We start from the raw sequence: 19943 nt of genomic DNA, 5'->3' as shown, positions 1-19943 counted from the left end.
TGGACTCACCTCCAATTCTTTCTTGTGTGAGATCCAAGAACCCTCTCTTGGGATCTGGATCAGGACCCCTTTCCAGTAACAGTTGGCTAAGGAGATCAGAAGTAGGCAAAACTCTATCAAGAAAATCAGGATGTTTTCTCCAGAAGGCAGCACTGGACTATGATTATAAATTTAGTAAGATAGAATGCAGTTGATGATAACACAGTCCTTCCAGAGAAATACAGGGTGAAGAAAAGGAGACAGTGAACGAAGGCATAGACAAGGAAGATTTAAGGAGCTAGGTGATGACAGTGCCCATCCAGACTCCAACTAGAGAAAGGGAATGAAAATGAAAATAATTGTTTGTTCCCTGTAGCACATGTTCCACACTAGGTGATGGAGCCTCATTCTGGGAAATTTTCATGCCATGAATCACTCAAATCATACAGCTAATTCTCCTTGCTCAATCTCACTTCCTCCCAGACACTTTTGATTATAAGTTGGCTTCCCATAGAGCTCTCCCTTCAGGAGTGAATGTTCTGGTCCTGTTTATGGAGTTCTCCATGTTTGGTTTAGTTTGAACCCATGTCAGATCTGTTTGTTGTGTGCTAACCAAATCAAATTTTTCAGCCTTTGCACTGAAGACCAGCATCTGGGCTGCAATGACTTCACCTGAGGATATATCTTCATTGCATATCTCTTTTCAGCTATCTCACACCTCACCTGGAGAATTCCTTACCCATTACACGTTTTAATCAAGTAGAGAAAAAAATGAGTAATGGATCCTCATTCTTTTAGTTAAATGTGGCTAGTAAGCACTAGTCAGATTAGGAGAGTGAAATTCCTTTTTCTTTTATTCTTCAATTCCTAACTTAAACAGATCTCTCTCTTTAAATGTAGATGTAGATTTTTCCCTCTGTGGCCAGTAACCTTGTTGAACTACGCTAAGCTATTTAAAAAGGTGACAAGATGCTTTGTACATCATTCTGTTGCCTTTCAGCATAGATAACTTTGGACAAGTCATTAACTTCTGATTATCAAAAAGATGTGATAATCAAATATTCTCATAGCATCACAAAGGGACATGTTTTAAAAGCATCTGTTTTGAGTAACACACACTTAAAAATAATAGGGGCCGATATTTGAATCAAAGGAAAGGGTATGTCTGAATATATCTCATTACTGTGTACTTGAAATGCAGCTTTAAATATAGAATGTTTCTGAGAGTGCTCTTAGGATGAAATTAATAGAAATAAAGTTAATTTCCTGTTTGCCTGTCACCATGTGACAACACAAATTAGATGAATTTTCAGCACACTTACAGACATGTTTAGGATGCTTAGAATACAAGCTAAATCACATATGCAAAATTCCCTTGAGGATGCTTTTCAAATAGAGGAGCAGTCACCCTGCAAGGCAGCTGTGATTGGATTACCACAAGCACAGCAGTCCACATGACTGTCAAAAGGTGAGAACTGCCATGCTGTGGATAGAGATAAAAGTAGTACTTTTACAACGAACCCCAAACTAAATGATTCAAGGATAGATGCTATGAAATTGCAGGCATTTCTTTGCAACAGAGCCATTTTTTCCTCACACGGGCAATTCTGTGTGGTACATTACGTGGGAGTGCCATAGTCAAGATTTTTTTAAATTTCACAATGATATTGATTATCCAAATAGCAATAGAGAGGCTAACGGTGCCATCAACTTCATACCAATGCTTCAAGAGCAGTATCCTCAGAATGCTCCAAATAATAACCACTAACACTTATTCAGCTAATCCTATGACTTCCTAATGAAACAAATTGTTATTATTCCTATTTTATAGAGGAGCAAACTGAGGCACAGAGATGTTAAGTAACTTGCCAGAGGTCAACTGGTAAGTAATTCAGAACAGTTTGGTTTCAGGGACCCTGCTTGTAACCACTATATTTGAGGCCACACATTGCCTTCATGGAACGACAGTATCCCGTGAGATGTTATTAGATATTCTGTGGAATTGTTAACAGTGCTGTATTAGTCCATTTTCATACTGCTATGAAGAAATACCTGAGACTGGGTAATTTATTTAAAAATAAAAAGAGCTTTAATGGACTCACATTTCCATATGGCTGGGGAGGTCTCACAATCATGGTGGAAGACAAAGCAGGAGCAAAGGCACATCTTACATGGTGGCAGGCAAAAGAGCGAGTGCAGGGGAACTGCCCTTTATTAAACCATCAGATCTCGTGAGACTTATTCACTATCACGGGAACAGCATGGGAAAACCCGTCCCCATGATTCAATTACCTCCCACCAGGTCCCTCTCATAACACGTGGGGATTATGGGAGCTACAATTCAAGAGATTTGGGTGGGGACATAGCCAAACCATATCAAGTGATGTCGTTCAACAAAAATTTTGGATACGTAGAGTTAAACCAAGTTAAATATTTTTTTTTTTTCTACAGAACTTCTCAGAGTCTTTAATGTCCATGTGAATTTTCACAGAACTCTCAGTTTGGAAAAAGGTATTAGGTTGGCACAAAAGTAATTGCAGTTTTAATGGCAAAGACTGCAATTACTTTTGTGCCAACCTAATATTTAAGATCATTGGTTATTTTCTTGGCATTGCGTATTTTGATATTTTTAAAGAGAAGACTACTTCTACCTTTAAAAATGCTGGCAAAGAGAAAGCCTTAATAAAAATTTCAAAAGAGAAAGATTTGGAAAATAAGTTATAAGATACACTTACTTTATAGTGTAGTTATCAATAGTAGAAATTTTGCAATAGTCTAAAGTTAGAAGCTGTTAGATTCTATTAGAGTTAGAAGCTCTAGAAGCTGGAAAAGACAACAATACAGATGTTCAATTTTAAAATGAGGCATTTAATATACATGGACATGGAAAATATCTAAGTTATATTGTGAGCTGAAAATAGAAAAGATAATTACACTTTTTAATGCAAATGCTTTTAGAACAATGCAGTAGATATATGCATGTATATAATAAATGTAAATGCATAATAAAAGGCACAGAATAATACATATTGATCGTGAATCAGGTTGCATATGAAGATGAGAGTTGGATTGTTAGGGGTCAGAGAAGGGATGAACAGGGACTTATTTCCATATTGTTTATTATTTTGGATGCATTCATATAACCATATATTATTTTATGTCTTCAAAAAATTTTCAAGAACCAGTAAGGTGTGGTGACTGACTAGAGTAAGAAGCCAAAGAAAGAAAGAGGCCAAAAATAACGTTAAGAATTGAATCCTAGAAGACTACAGGTGACATTGCTAGGAACACGGAAGCTGAAAAATGTGCTGGCTTTTGTGGGAAATAATGGATTTGGGTTTCAGATATGCTGTGAATTGGGTGACACCACCATGGTTCATCAGCATCATAATTTTGTGCCTCCATCTGGCTCTTCTATGTGCAATTCCAAAATGCAAATTGATAATTGTTGCTCTTATACTGAATACCCTTTGATATCTTCCCTTTGCTTTTTAAGAGTTCAAGTTGCTTAATATGGTTTACAAAACCCTTCATGATTTGGCCCTTGCTTACTTCTCTCTCACGTATCTATTCTCTAATCACACTCAAAACTTCATTTCTCTAAAAAAGCCATAATCTTCCTCACCTCCAGATCCTCCTATTTGTAAGACTCTGCCTGGAATACTTTCCCCATTTCTCCATCTCCTAATTCCTAAGTATCCCCAGGGATCTGCTTAAATGGCTGACTCCTAGTTTAGCTTAGCTATCTATGATAAACTGAATAACGGCTCCCAGAGAAGTCCACGTCCTTATCCACAGAACCTGTGAATATGTTACCTTAGATGGCAAAACTTTGCAGATGTGATTACGCGAAAGATCTTGAGATGAAGAGATTAGCCTGGATTACATGGGTGATCCCAATGTAATCACAGTGGTCCTTATAAGAGGGAGGTAGTAGAGGTAAAGTCAGAAAAGCAGGTGTGACAACACAAGCAGAGGCTAAGGTGATAGGTTTTGAAGTTGGAGGAATAGCCACAAGCCAAGGAATGCAGATGGCCTCTAGAAGCTGGAAAAGACAAGGAAACTGCAGGCTCCAGAAGAAATGCAACCCTGCTAACACCATGATTTTAGTCTCTCAAGACTCATTTTGGACTTTTAACCTTCAGAACTCTAAGATAATACATTTGTGTTGTTTTAAGACAATATGTTTGTGGTGATTGGTTACAGCAGCAATTGGAAACTCATAGTATCTATCCAATACATTTTCATACTTCTCTTACAGTAACACTGTATCAGTTGGGATAGGCTAATACAGCATTATTCAAAGTGTGGGTTGCAGACCAGTGCAGGTCTGTAAACTTACGGGTTTGCAATTATATAAGTAAAGAAATTGAGAATAAGCATTTGGAAATGTTTATAGCAATTTGACAGAGTAATTTTAAATCTGTTGAATCTAATGAAAATTTATACTTGAATGTTTATGTATTTCCTGTCTCATTTATCTGCTAATTTATTTAAGTTGTATTTTACAAAAATACTATTCTATCCAGGTTGAAAATAAAAGTAACAAACAACCCGATCCTTCATCACAGATATTTTGAGCAATCCTGGGGTAGACTATGTTGTGACACAAATAACTCGCAAATTGCAACAGCTTGTAACAGCACAGGTTTATTTCATATTTCTTGGTCATGCTATATATCCCTCAAGAATCCAGGCTGTTTAAGTAGCTACCATCTTGAACACTGCCAGTTGCCACACCAGAGGGAAAAAAAGAGTTCTGAAAGGTCTCATTCTAAGAGTTAAATGTCCTGGCCTGGAAGTGAAAAGCATTATTTCTACTTACTACTTACAACTCCTTAAACAGAACTGGTGGTCACTTAGCCCTACCCAGTTACAAGACGGACAGTAAATGGTATCCTACCATCTGCCTACAAGAGGAAGAAATCATAAATATTTGGTGAACAATGCTAAGGACTATGCCAAGCACTCATCATGAGGATTTAAAATGCTGATTTTAACCAACATGCATTGGTTTTCCCTGCTAATGTCTAAGCTCTGTGGGATATCTCGTTTTGTCTTGATCAGCCCTGTATTCCTAACACCTCACAGCTCCTGGCACCATAGGAGGTATTTGAAAATATTGCCAAATGAATAAATTAATGAATTAAATGCAAAATACAACATTTGAGAAGTGATGCCTGAAATGGAAATTGGAATAGAGCCCCTCACCACAGGACTTGACAAGCAAAACTAAAGACTCCTCAAAGGGCTTCTGCAATACTTGCATACATCTCTTTGTTTGCAGTAGAGATTCATAAGTATTGTTGGCAACAGTTGATCCCTTAGATCATCAATGACAACTATAGGCTCTTCACCTCAAAAATATACACATACATTCTAACGACAAAGGGAGGTAATTTCAGGGATTTATAAACTGTGGTCACCCAAGGGCTTATGGTCCACAGGGTAAGCACTGCTAATACAACATCTTCAGAATAAAAGACTGACTTTGTGGACCCTCTCAGAGTTGGTGTTGGAGAAAGTGTGGGGTAAGGGAAAAGGTGCGGGCTTTGGAAACTAACGGAATTAAAATTCTACTCCCTGAGAGAATAACATAGACGTGCTACTTTGTCTTTGCATCTCAGTTTATCCATCCATTAAATGGGCATATTAATATCTACTTCCTGGGTTTGAAGTGAATATTAAAATGAGTTAATGTATAAAAAGTGTCTAGCACAATGCCTGGCACATAACAGATGCTCAGAAAATTTGGACGTCTCCATCCTTTCTATTCTTACCGAAGTTAAGCAATACGTCATTAAAATGCATCAGTCCAATACAAACCTCCATTCCCTTTGATTCACAAAATACCCAGAGGTCTCTGGCTTCCTAGACTTTCTATTAACAATTTATAAATCTTAGCAATTTCTTAGAAACATCATAATTTTTAATTAATACAATTATTAATAATACTAATATTCTTTTCATATGTGATGGCATGCTTGAAGGTTCACAATACAAAGGCAGTGAAAAGAAAACTCAGGATACAAAATTAGTTATGCAGTATGGTCCCAATTATATTAAAATAAATATATATATATATATACACACACACACACACACACATATGTATTATAGAAGAAAAAATGAGAAAAATAAGCCAAAATATTAAGTCTATTTCTGGATAGTTATATTACAAGTGTATTGTAATATCTTCTTTATAATTTTATTTCTTTATATGTTTTTACAATGAATACATGTTACATATAAAATCAGTTTAAAAACACAGCAAATGGCATTTCTGTCAAAAATATCTTATAGCCATATTACCTCTGCTTCATATGTCGTGATACACAATGCATATAACCACTGATTATCAATAATTATCATGCTAGACTACTGAACAGGAAAAGAACAGTATGAGTGCCATATAGCTTTGAAGTTAATAAATCTAGTTCTTAATGTTTAATTCACAAAGACATGTTCAGTCTGAAGAAAATATAAAATCACAGATAGAATGAGTTATAGAGCACATAAATGTTCATGCAGTAAACATGTATAAAACCATGTGTCAGAAACTATGTTGGGCCAGGCACAGTGGCTCAGGTCTGTAATCCCAGCTCTTTGGGAGGCCGAAGCAGGTGGATCACCTGAGTTCAGGAGTTTGAAACCAGCCTGGGCAATATAGTGAGATCTCATCTCTGCTATAAATACAAAAGATAGTTGGGCATGGTGGCACGCACCTGTAGTCCCAGCTACTTGGGAGGCTGAGTAGCTACTTGATCCTGGGAGGTGGAGGGTGCAGTGAGCCAAGATCACACCACTGCACTCCAGCCTAGGCAACAGAGTGAGACTTTGTCTCAAACAAACAAACTAAAAACAGAAACAGAAACTGTGCTGGATCTAGGGGACACATTCATGAAGAATGCATAGGTTCTGTTTTCAAGGGGCTTCTCTATTTTCTATTATTTTCTAGTGGAGACAAACATAAACATAAAATCACAGTTTCATAAATCCCAATTTTGGCTTCGAGAACATAAAGGAAAAAACAATTAGGGGGAAAAAAAGTGGTCATTCTAGGTTGTAAAGACAGCAAATGTGAAAAAGTCATAAGAACACAAAACTAGTCCAGAAGAAATAGTGACTAACTCCAGGTCTGGGGTCTGGGTTAATATTGGAAAGCTAAGAGAAAGGGGGATGTCAGAGTGGGAGGAATTTGGCATCCAAAGAATATGGACTTTATCCAGTGTTTTACAAACTGTATCTTCAGGAATGTTTTCTTAGGAAAAACAGCGAAAGAGGCTGAGTGGCCAAGCCTGTGGCGCCGACGCCTGCTTCAAACAGAGCAGCTCCGTTTACATCTGTTCTATAAGTTGGATTTCCTGGTAAGATTTTACTTGAAGAAAGAATTCCATGACCTTAAGAAGCCTGAAAACTGTTCTCATGCCATCAAGCTGTTGAATGCTTTAAAGCCAAGAAACAGCACAATCATATTTGAATTTTAGATTTGTTTTTTGAAAGACCAGCACTCAGTGACTGGATGAAAGAGAGGGGAAAGGTCAGGTAGACAAAATGAGGAGGCTTCTGCAGGAGTGCCAGGGAGATATTAGGAACTAAAGCTGTGGTAGTGGGAAGGGAAATAAGAGTCATTTTTGAGATGTTTTAGAATAATCTCAATAAGATCCAGTGACCTCCTAGATGTGGGTGGTATGGAAGAGAAAAGAGAGCGACTCTGAGGTTTCCACCATGGGGAACTGCAAAGTTTCTTAAATTTTAGTCTGCATAAGAATACCTCAGCGGAGTGTTAAAAATAGTTTTCTGGGTGTCTATCTCCAGAGAGCCTGATTCAGTAACACTGGGGTAAAGCCTAGAAATGTTGATGATAATACTGTTCACAGTGATGGAGAGTACAAGACAAAAAAAACTGAAAGAGAAAAAAAATAATTAATTGCAATTTAGATATGTTGAGGTCCAGGTACTTATGATACAGCAACAAAGACCTGTCCAGAAGGGCATTTAGAATAGGAAACTTCCAATAAACTGTTTATAGTTTATCAGATGTCTATACTAGAGGTATTTAATTGGGAACCATTGGTGCCTAGATGGTGGATGGTGGCTGATGCCATGCAAGCAAGTGAGATTTCCAGGAAGAGAAGTGAAAGGGGCAAAAGATAGAATCATGAGAAGCCACAATATTTAAAGAATGGACAGAGTGTAGCAGGCCAGGACTCACTAACGCAGGCCTCATATAACAACTGTTTCAGCACTGACTGAGTGGTGAAGTTAAATATTAAAAGCTGATAGAGCCAGTGCCCTTACACAAAGGCTGGAAGGTAATAAAAGCCCACCAAGAGTGTTGCCCAGGCCTTTCCTGGGCCTTGAATCATGGCAAGATAACGAAGGAATTCTTAACAGGACCCCTTTAGGATTAAACAAACTTTATTGGCGGTCTGAAGAAACTCCCCAGACCTCCACAAACAAGTTTATTGGGGTTCTGAAGGAACACCCCAGATTTCCATGATTTAGCAGGAGACAAGATAAGGGTAATCACCCCTGGCACCTGGACCCATTTAGATTAAGTAAATTTACTGAGGCTCCAGAGGAAGGTCTTCAGGACTCAGATCTTAGTTATAGATTAGAAGAAGTAAATCACTTCTTCTAATCTAAGTTTTTTGACTTTGTAATTTTGAGTTGTTCTGGAGATATTTTTCAGCTGTACTCGGTTACGGAAATAAACTTCCTTCTTTCCCAGCTTATCTGAATCTCGTTATTGGACCATGAGAATAAGCAGCCTGGTCTTCGGTTTGGTCCAGGAACAAGAGGAATAAATGAGATAATGAAAGAGACTGAAGAGGGATGATCAACAGAATGGGAAGAGCAGTTAGTTAAGTCTAATGAACTGGGAGTCGAGTATATCACACAGAGTCAATGATGTAGGTCATTGCTAAGTTCAGATTTCAACTAAATCAAGTAAACTGTTAACACCTCCAGCTGCAAGAAATGTCGCACTAAATCCAGAATCTCTGAAAACTGCACCATATCAATACATTCAGCCTGTCCAGTGTTATATTCCATCTTCCCTGGCCTAACGTTCTAGGTTTCTAATGATATAAATTAGTAAATCCTGGAATTATTTTGGTGTATAATCTAATTCCATCCAGGTCAGACTTTGTACTTGTTCCCCTGGAGCATGCTGAAAGCTGACCACAATTGCGGGCCTTGTAGCAATGGGGATTGGTTGGAAGAAGGAAGTGGGTTTTGAGAATGGGTAACCTCTCGCGTCAAAAAACGACAACAAAAAAATTGGCTGAAAAATTAACCATTAGTTAGGAGATCTAAATTTGTCATAGACTAAGACATAAGGAAAAAATAGTTCAAGATGGATGTCTGAGAGGATGCTCTGCAATAGAGGCTTATGGTGCAGGAGACCACCTGAAACCTGGAGAATTTTGAAGTCATGCATATTCAGGCATTAACATAGCATAGATCATTTTTGTAGGATTCAAAGTGAATTAGTGTTGGAAAATAAGCAGAAATGCCTTCATATATGAAGGCATATGAAATGCATGGTCAGACAGCTCTTGAAAGTTCAGTGCTCTGAACAAACACCTTAATGTAAGTAGCTTGAAGGTGAGTGTAAGAAGATACAATATTCTACCTGTAAGTTTGGTGAACCACCATCCAATCTCAATTAACCAAGCTCTCTATATGGATTGCAGATTACTCTTAGGGAATCTTGCTTCCAAGATCATAGAGACATGACCTAACTGAAAAGGCACGGAGGTCTTTTGTGGACAGTCACCCATGCTATCACCTAGGAGAGTAGTTTGAAGCTCTCGGGAGATGTATTTTTAAACTAAACATGAAGTTGACCCTCATCTGTCCAGATCTCTCCTCTAGAGGAGGAGTTATACATAAACATAGCCAGCTTGCTGCCCCTTATACTTGGTTAGGATTCCTATAAGTCTGATTGATAATATGTCTGCCACATGTAGCAAGGAGCTGTGGAGAGTAAGATGAACAACATTTCTGCTCCTTAAAGGTGGCTTTCCCCCATGGTCTATATTAGAGGTTGGCAAACTTCTATTAAGGAACAATGAGTAAATATTTTAGATGTTTTGTGCCAAGAGCCAAAACCATAGCTTTTTTTGTGGATAATTATGCATTAATCAAGAAAATAAATGTCTACCAATATTTTACCGATGACATTAAAAATATAACAATAATAATTGAGTACAGTTATTTCGTAGCATAACTCTACTAAAGAGAAGAATGGAATTTTATGGCACATAACATCTAAGTTAAAGTGAGCATTAAAATAATGATAGTAGGTCTAGTCCATTCCAGACCTACTGAATTTGAATCTAAATTTTAACAAGGTCCCCCCGTGATTTGTACCTTAAAGTTCAAGGCCATTCTGGTCTAGAGTTTCTTAATACTTTTTTGGCTTATATTTTTATCACTTTAGAGAAGATACTGAAAGCTGTGGATCCTAGAAAAAGTCCACAAATCATTTGAAGTTCATTCAGGACTCCTACAAGGTCTGTGGCTTTGAGGTTAAGACCCCAAGGATTCTGTTGACACGCCCGCCCAGGACAAAAGTGTTCTGAAATTAGATTGTGGTGATGGTTAAACGCACTGTGAATAGACTAGAAAAAAAAACCATTGAATTGTACACTTCAAATGGGTGAATTGTATAGTATGTACATTATATCTCATAAAAGCTGCTTTTCAAAAAAATAGAATCTCTGAGTTTGTGTTCTATGGGTTTTTTGTTTTTTTTTTTAACATCCTATGGCGTTCCAATGGACACCTCAAGTGGAGAATTGCAAAGAGTCAGGTTTTGGATTCAGGAAGCTCTGAGTTCAAATCCCAACTTTGGCACTTACTATGTTACAGAAACTAAGTTACTTAACCTCTCTGAACCTCAGTTTCTTTTCATACAGGGTGGAGATAATAATAGTACTAACTTCACGGCATTTTGAGGAGGATCAAAAGGAACTTCTAATGCAAAATTCCTGGAAGATTCCTTGTCACATGCACTTTTTTCATGTGAAATGGTGGGATTCCTCAGATATCAAATGCAAAACCAAAAAATAATTATATGCTTCGCATTATTCAAGTCATAATTAATCACACATGTCATATTATGCATGTTGTACTATATTTTCCACTTAAATGTATATTTTCTGCTCCATTGTTATACTTGTCTTAATGCTTTTTCCTTATGGGTCATGGTAATAATGGTAGTGAACACTCAGCACTTATACGCAAGTTTCAGGCCCTGTTATGAATTCTTGGTTTATATATTGAACAGTTCAATCTTTACATTGTGAAAGGAAAATAAATCTCTGGACCCCAAAATCCCTAAGCCAAAGGGAAAAGTCAAGCTAGGAACTTCATTGGGCAAACTCACCTCCCATTCTATTCCTAAATAAGATACCTACAAAGATAAAAAAGCTACATACCTTCCTCACAATTTTCTCACAGGGAAATTTCTTGTGGACAAAGGACAGAGAGAACTCAAAGTCATCCCTCTGTCACAGGAAACAAATGCGTATCTGATTGCTTCCTTTGCCCGATTTTTTCACTAAGGCAGACCAAGGCATAAGTGACTATTCCTGTAAATTGTGCTTATCAAAATCTCAAAAGAATGCAACCATTTGTCTCTTCTCTACCTATGACCTGGAAGCCCCCTCCCTACTTAGAGTTGTCCAGCCTTTCTTGACTGAACCAATGTTCATCTTACCTATACTGATTGATGTCTCTTGCCTCCCTAAAATGTGTAAAACCAAGCTGTGTCCCAATCACCTTGGGCACATGTCGTCAGGACCTCCTGAGGCTGTGTCACGGGCGCATCCATAACCTTGGCAAAATAAACTTTGTAAATCGATTGAGATCTGTCTCAGATACCTTTTGGTTTACAACATCAATCATTTGATTTAGATACTTTCACTATTCCCGTATTACAGGTAGGAAAACCAAGGCAGAGGTAGGTTAAATAACTTGTCCAATGTTAACACAACTTGTAAGTGGTGAAGCTGGATTCTGACTAAGGGGTCTGGCTCTATTGACTGTGTTCTTGACCACTATAATATACTGTAGAATTAAATATACATACATATAATACATATGTACACACACAACAATATTATATATAACATAATATACAACATAACACATAGGGGTGTGTGTGTGTTTAATTTTGTATTGGTCAAATTTATACCAGTGCCCAGCACTCCTGAAAGAGTGTTATTATATGACAGTGTAAAGAGGATGTAGGATACGACGTCAGAGCAGACTGCCCTGACTAAAGAAAGAAATAAAAGCTGCAGCAGTGGTCAGAGTGTGGAGAGGGTAGAGAGGGAAATGAGATTGGAGAGGGCCTGATGCTACCTGGCTCCTGTGAGCAGGAATAGGGGGAGCTAAGCTAGGAGAGGAGGAGTTGGTGGTGGTTGAGGGACTAGGGGGACTGAGGGGGCCAGTAGATCTAGGGACCTTGAGTAATGATGAGGGGCCCAAAGAATGCAGGGTCTCCTTAAGAAAAGATCATGGAGAGGAAACCAATCAGTGAGATGCTGGAGACGGGGTGAGGTCAGTGACAGGTTCACAGATACCAGTATTGATTGGGTGAGTCTGAGAATTGGGAAGAAAGGTAAAAATTGGTGCAGCGGGAAAAAATATCCATGAAGATGCTTTTGAAAGTTATTTAAGCTGACCAAAGTGACTCTGGTACACAGCAGGAACTCTGGTTTAAATCTTGGCTCTAAAATTTCTGAGAAACATGACTGAACCTCTGTATGCCTTGGTTACACAGAAAACACTTGAATAGTTCTTGAGTCATGGTAAATCCTCAGAAAGTGTGAGCCTTTGCCATTATTATTAGGGGCAGTACTGAACCTACATTTCATGTTTGCTGACCCAGGTTCAATATTTTTCCCAGTATGAACAGTGAAAGATTATCACTAGATGTTGTTCTCATGGTTCAGGAACCTACTCTATAGGTCTGACTTGAGCCAATATTTAGTTATATCCTATTGTGCTTAAGTATAAAGCCAGACATATGACTATTATTCACAAGAACAATAATCACATGGGAATTCACTTGAAAGAAAATCAATAGCTGTTTGGTTGTTGTGTATAACTGATTTAGAAATAACCTTCCTGTGTTTGGAGTTCTAACTCTGTAACAGTCAACAAAAGTAATTAGATGGCAGCTGTGAGTAGTTCAAAGCAAGTTAAATTCTTCCTTCTTGAACATGGCTAATGCAAACAGGACATCCCAATCTATATTTTTTCCATATTACTGTCTGGACTTCCTTGTAGTTAAGATCAATAGTATTCTCCCTGTGCTGGTCTCTGTGCTCTTCATCACAAAATGTTTTTTTAGTAATATCTAGTTCTAGTCGAAATATGCAACTTAAAAATTACACATTTGTTTGTGGCCACAGACATCTTTGGATATACCATTATCTGTTGAAAGTTGGGGAAAATGCCTATTTTGCAATAGGCTCTTACTACTTTGTTTGAAAATTGATCTTTGATATAATGTCACTTGATTTAATGAAATCAATTTCAAAAATTTTAATCATATACTGATTTTAATGTAAGTTCACACAAGGGACTGAAGACTATTGTTGTACATAAATAGCTCTTAGGGGGATATATTAATGGATTTGTCTATACTCTGCTGCTTGTATTAAGTAAACCTGTTTGATATGATCACTCTTGTTCTCTGTTTACCAAGTAGGCGTTGCTGAACTTTCATTTTTATAATCCAGATAAAAGTATATTTGGATTTAGAGTTTATATTTGAACCTAGAACATCATTATCTGATGGCTACTTTCCAAGTTTGATTTCTCTATTGCACACCCCCACCTCCCACCCCAACTCAACTATATTTTCTGGAAAAGTCTACCACTTCCATTCTTAGTAAACATTGTCAATGTTAAATGGTTGTTTAAATTATATTATTTGGTCTTGAGGATTTTACTTGCTTTACAATGATATGTATCTTATAGTTGTTTTGTATTCATTTTCTTGGTTTCCCTCCAAGTCCTGATATTCTCTCGGAAATATTTTTTGACTGCACAACACCAAAACAAAAATGTTACTGAAGTCTATTTACATGAACCAGACGTGTTCTTATTCATTTAAATGAATCAGACATGTTCTTATTGTAGGAACAGAGTGTTTCCTGGCATTCTGTTAGAAAGATTAAATCAAATTAGCCTGGATAAGTCAACTGTTACAAAAATTGGAAACTGCTAAATTTAACAAGAGTTACAAGTGGCACTGGGCCTTCTTGGAAATGAAAAAAGTTATTAAGTGTTCAGTGAAGGTAAATTTGATTTTAATATTCTTATTCAGTGAAGAAGAAAATGAACTAAAAGCCTATGAAGTTATTTTTGTAGCTAACGCTTAGAGAAAAGTAAAAAAAAAAAAAAAAAAAAAATCCCACTAAACTATGGAGCGAGAACATTTAAATGAACAAGAAGTTGTTAAAATAGGAAACAGAAAGCAACTCCAAAAACTGAGCCTGAACTTTTGAAATAGTTAGCAAAGACAAAGATGGAAACTCACACATACCCTAGAAAATATCCCCACGGGTAGCAGCAGCAGTTAAGTATATGGGTACAGCATCAGTTAAGTACAGGGCAAAGCAGTATAATATACTCTCTAGGAAACAGAGGGCATCAGTATTTGAGACCTTTGTTTGATGTTCAGATACAGAATAATGGATGAGAAAAACAAGACCCTTCTTGCACAGCATTACTGGACACTGGATTACTTAGTGTAAATCTTATGTAAGTAATTTTTATCAATTATGAAAAATATCAAACATTTATTACCACTTGTCAAGGAAAACTGGAGATGCAACACGTAACAGCATCTGCATGTAGGACTGCAGAGCATGCCCTCTCAACCAGATTCTAAAACACAGAGTTGCTGATATGATAGCACTCAGTGGTTGAGAAAATTGGCTCTGGTGCTGGGCTGCTTGGGTTTGAAATCTGGTCCAATACCAATTAACCTCTGTGATCCTCAGTTTATTCTTATGTAAATGGTAGTGGCGATGATGTTGATGATGATGATGTTTATCTCATAAGGTTCTTGTGAAGATTAAATGAGTTAAAAAATTAAGGCACTTAGAACAACCCTTAGAATATTCTAAGTAGTATTATTATTATTTTTCTTTCTGACATGAAACAACCAAACAAACTAATCTCCAAGTGTATTAGTAAAAATACACACTCTGGGCAATAATCCTATAATTGTGAGGAATGACATTTCTAAGGGCCCTTGTCCTCTGAAATGCAATAAGCGTATGCTTGTTAAAGAGAGGGATTTCTAGAATATAGAGGACAGTTGAGTCAGCTTTCTCAACATTTGGACATTTAATTGGGTACTGACATTTTGATTCCATGAGATACTGACATATTTCACAACACAAAAGGGCAACAAAAAGAAAATGTGTCTGAAAGACTGTTATCCCCATTTTTGTGCCCCAAATGGTCGCTCAGAAGGATCATACCTCCATCATTTGCTCAGTTCTGCCCCAAATGGCAAGATCTTTCTTTTATTTTTTTAAATCTGAATCATGAGGGATTCGTCTAGGTACATGTGTCCAGTCTGTAGCTCTGTGCTTGCATCCTTGCTCTACCTAATCCTCATCTGGTGCTCAGTTCTAATACCTGGCTTTCACCTCGTAACCACACTTAGCCTCATAGGCGCCCACCACCTCTTCTACATTTGCAGAGCACTTACTATGAGCTAGGCCCTATTTTAAGTATTTTACATTTACTAACCCTTCTAATCCTATATCACTCCTATCAGTAGAAACTATTGTTATCTCCAATTGACAGTGAGGAAACTCAGGAATAGGAAGCTAACTAAGTTTTCTCAATTTCATGCAGCTGGTAAGTAGTAGAGCTGAGATTCAAACTCAAGTCATCTGACTGCAGAGTCAACACTCTTGTCCCCAGGACAATATTATTTCAATAGTTAAGACCTGGGGCTCTGGTCTCTGCTCCTGAGTTATTCTTCCAGCAGCAAATCTTACTTTAATATCTATATAGTGCTTCATAGTTCAAAATGATTTCATCTCCATGACCATATTTTTTCCTGTGGCCACTATATGAGATAGGATGAGTCTGAGGAAACTGTGGTTCACAAGAGTACACAGAGGGCAGTGAATGGTAGAATCAAAACTTAAACCTGGCTCTTTGGCTACATTCTTTTTACTACCCCCATGATTCTGGGGCTTAGAAAACGAACATATCCATGAGGTGTGGACTTCTGATGGAGATGGGGCCTGACCGAAACCTTGAATTGTAGGTAGCTCTTAGACTGAAGGAAAAAAGGATGAGAAAATAGAGAATAAAAGAAAAAATAATAGAAAAAGGAGATGAGAGAGGATGGCTTCTAGATACATTATAATTAAATAAATGAATGGACTTGGTAGTGGTTCAGATATTGAGAGCAAAGGAAAAGTTAGAAGCAAAATTGACTCCAGGTTTCAAATATGAGAAACCAGGAGACCATTAATGCCATTCACAGAAACAAATGAAAAGAAAGGGGAAGTGGTTTGACATAAAGCTGTGAGTTTGGCTGTAATCATGATGAATATCGAGTGATCCTTGGACATACAAGTGGGAAAACGTATAGCAGATGGAAAAGATAAGATGTGGAAATGGATGTCTTAGAGGTATCCACTTAGAGGTGATATTTAAAACTAAGGGTTGATAAGAAGTTACAGAGAAAGGAAAAACGTAATAGGTTATAGGCTAAATAAATGCTAAACCTTTGAGGGAAACCCAAACTTAAGGAAGAGAAAATGAAAAATAGACAAGAGGTGAAGTGGTAGAAAAGTAGTTGAATAAATAGTATAGAGTCATAGACAACAAGGAAAGAGAAAATTTAAGAACTAGGAATTGATCATGCGTGTCACATACAGTCAAGGGAATTAATAAAATGAGAATTTGGAAAAGTATTCCTTATAGCCCTTATCACACTTGTAATGAAGTATTTGGGTGAGTTAACATCCTTCCTAACTAGACTGGAGGTACATAAAGGCAGACTTAAGTGTTCCCTGCCGTAACTTCAGTGTTCAGCAATGCCTGATGCATATGTGTCACTAAATAAATATTTATTGAATGGATGAATGAATAAATAAATAAATAAATGTACTTGAATTTCCTAGCAGCACTACAGGTGACACTTGGAAGTACAGTGTCAATAAAGTGATCAAGATTGATTTTATGTCATAGGGGAATTTGAAAGAAAGATTTTAAAAGAGAAAGTGAGGCAGTAGGGTATGTTTTATTAATCACTTCTTAGAGAAATGTTTTTGTTAAAAGGAGAGACAGACCAGATCAAGTGAATTTTCTATCCTAGTACACTACATATTTATTATATTTTGTTCCTCTAAGAGCTCCTCCCTATTTTAGATAATCTTCCAGAACTTTAGGTAGCCACAGCAGTTGCTAACTCCGCAAGTAATAGAAGCACCATGTGCTTTTTTGCTGTCTTCAGTAAAAATGTAGAGAAACAGAGGTAAAAGGAAATGATGATACTCCCCACAGAAAGAGATAACCAGAAATGGAACCAGGTTGGAGAGAAGTTCTGTGAAATCATGGAAAATGTGTGAATGTATATAGAGGGGTGAGAGAGAAAGAGGATGAGAGAGCACAGACAAGTAAAATATGAATGTACAAAAGCATATTTACAAGTAGATTATAAGTAGAATGTATTAAAGATGATTAGCTAAGTGCTTATGTAGGCTGGCAAAATAGTCATAAGATATATCATCATACAACAGAGCTTAAGTAAAATGGACTGCTCATTTTACATATTAAAGCTGCATTTCCTTTTCCTTCCCTTAACATACTAAATAATATACAGAAGTAATTTCAACAAAAATACTAATGTGCCTCCAAAAGAAAAGAGGTAGAAACTCAATAATTTTATTCACCGAACCTATCAGAAGATTTTAATGAATCTGAAAAAATAGAAGGATAACATAGCTAATACCCAAACTTAAAATAGCAAAGAATTTCAGGAAATCATAAATACATAGAAAAAGCATGATTCAATAACTAAAAGACCAGTAAGACATTTTCTCAGATATTAGTTCCCCACATGTAAATATGCATGTATATGTGGGTATGTACATATATATACTGAGGGGATGCAAGGACCAATTTAAGGATTTCACTAGAGTCAAATAAAATGGCTTCATGCATTTAAGACCTAGGGTATGAATTGTAACACTTTTGTGTGTAAGCTGTTGTCCAAATAACATATAAACAACTTATTATAAAATGAAAAAATTAAATACTTAATTTTGTGTTTAAAATATTTTTAAGGAGGCTACTACTTAAGTAGCCTAAAAGCACTATTACATGTAAATAATATTTTATACTATTTTGAATGCTATAAATATATAACTCCCGTCTTCTCCAGGCATATGCTTTTCTCCAAGCATACACATATACTTGGAACAACAGAAGTTATATATTAATAGTTGTAAAATTACATTTTTCATTTAAATGAGGAATATAGTATTGGTAATAAAACAATCTATATTAAGGATACATTTTTTAAACCCTGATGCATCTTTTCAGAGTATATTAGTGTTCACAGTTAATATCTCATTTCTGTAAGCTGTTGCAATATCATATTCATGTTGAAATTATTCCAGGGGTTTCAGACTTTATTAATCCTTCTACTGAATTTATATCCATACTGGATATTTGTCCTTATCAAAAATGGACCTGAATGTAAAAACAATTAAATAATTCCAAATGAAACATCTAAGTTTTCTAATAAATGAAAGAAATTCAGAGCAAGAGGACCATCTATGTTATATAGAGATGTGAGAGGTTATATAGACAGGTGTAAGAGATTTAGAGCAAAATGATGCAACACTTCTGCTGTGAATTTGACTTTTTTATGTCACTAGAAGGCATATTTGTTCCTGGAGGCACTCACTCTTCAGTAGAACCTAGTGCAATGCTTCACTTTGTAGATAGAATCAAGTGTTAATAACAAAAAGATACTTATATTTCCCTCCTCAATCCATTAAACTCATAGCGACCAGTGGCCAAAATGTCACTTCTGTACGTATTTCTCCCTTTTTTATTGTAAAATCCAATATCAAATGGTGGAAGGAGCTGTTTTCTTCCTGACCAGCAAATCCCAGTATTCCCCCACCACACACAAAATACAGAAATCAAGAAATCAGATATCACTTTGGAGATCCCTAAACACATTAGTCTTACCTTAATCTGAAGGTTAGACTGTTTTTGTGGGCTTATTTTTCTCTCAGACACACAAACTGTAGAATGCTGGACTACTTGACCCTTGTGAACTACTTGGAGCAAGAACTTGAAAAACCAGCCTCTCATATTCCCACAATCTGTTTACACATTGAACACACCCAGTAGCACAGAGCAATGCTTATCTGTTGCAGACAGCTATTCAGCTATTCAGGAAGAAGGCAGTATCTCTAAAGCTGAACTTTCAAAAAGGAATGCCTCTGTGATCAGCAGGGGAAAGGTAACAGGGGTCATCTAAAGCACATTTAAAAAAATTGTTGACATGAAGTATTTTTTACACCAGTGTTTTAAAGGTGATTCACTCTTTTAATATTCTTCTACCCCTGAAAAACTCTATTCTCCAAAAACCTGGGGAAAATGTAATAATAACAATGAACACATGTGTGCCAGGCACTGTTGTAAGTGCTTTACATATATCATCTCCAATAATTCTCCAAATGTATTAGGTATGTACTATTATTATCCCCATATTACAATTGAACAAGCTAAGTAGCCTGCCAACAGTCACCCAGTTAGTAAGTGCTGGAGTCAAACGTTAAATCCAGGCACTCAATAACCATAGTCCAGGTATATCATCATAGCACTGTACTATGTATGTATGACTTTTAGAAGACGAATGTATAACAGTATGTGAATTCTCA

At 36.8% G+C, this 19943-nt stretch overlaps 1 protein-coding gene across 1 annotated transcript in view; it reads right to left on the bottom strand.

Moving 5' to 3' along the window:
• Positions 1–19331, bottom strand: part of SYTL5 (synaptotagmin like 5) — a 125948-nt gene extending 106617 nt beyond the window's left edge. Inside the window, exon 1 of the mRNA XM_033202097.1 lies at positions 19246–19331. The gene's annotated coding sequence lies outside the window, so the exon portion shown is untranslated. The remainder of the gene's footprint in view (positions 1–19245) is intronic.
• Positions 19332–19943: the final 612 nt, after the last annotated feature.

The sequence above is a fragment of the Trachypithecus francoisi genome, unplaced genomic scaffold (genome assembly GCF_009764315.1).
Source record: "Trachypithecus francoisi isolate TF-2019V2 unplaced genomic scaffold, Tfra_2.0 Lachesis_group6, whole genome shotgun sequence".
In the NCBI taxonomy this organism is placed as follows: domain Eukaryota; kingdom Metazoa; phylum Chordata; class Mammalia; order Primates; family Cercopithecidae; genus Trachypithecus; species Trachypithecus francoisi.
The sequence above is the reverse complement of the archived record's forward strand: the minus strand, read 5'-3'. Positions and strand labels throughout refer to the sequence as shown.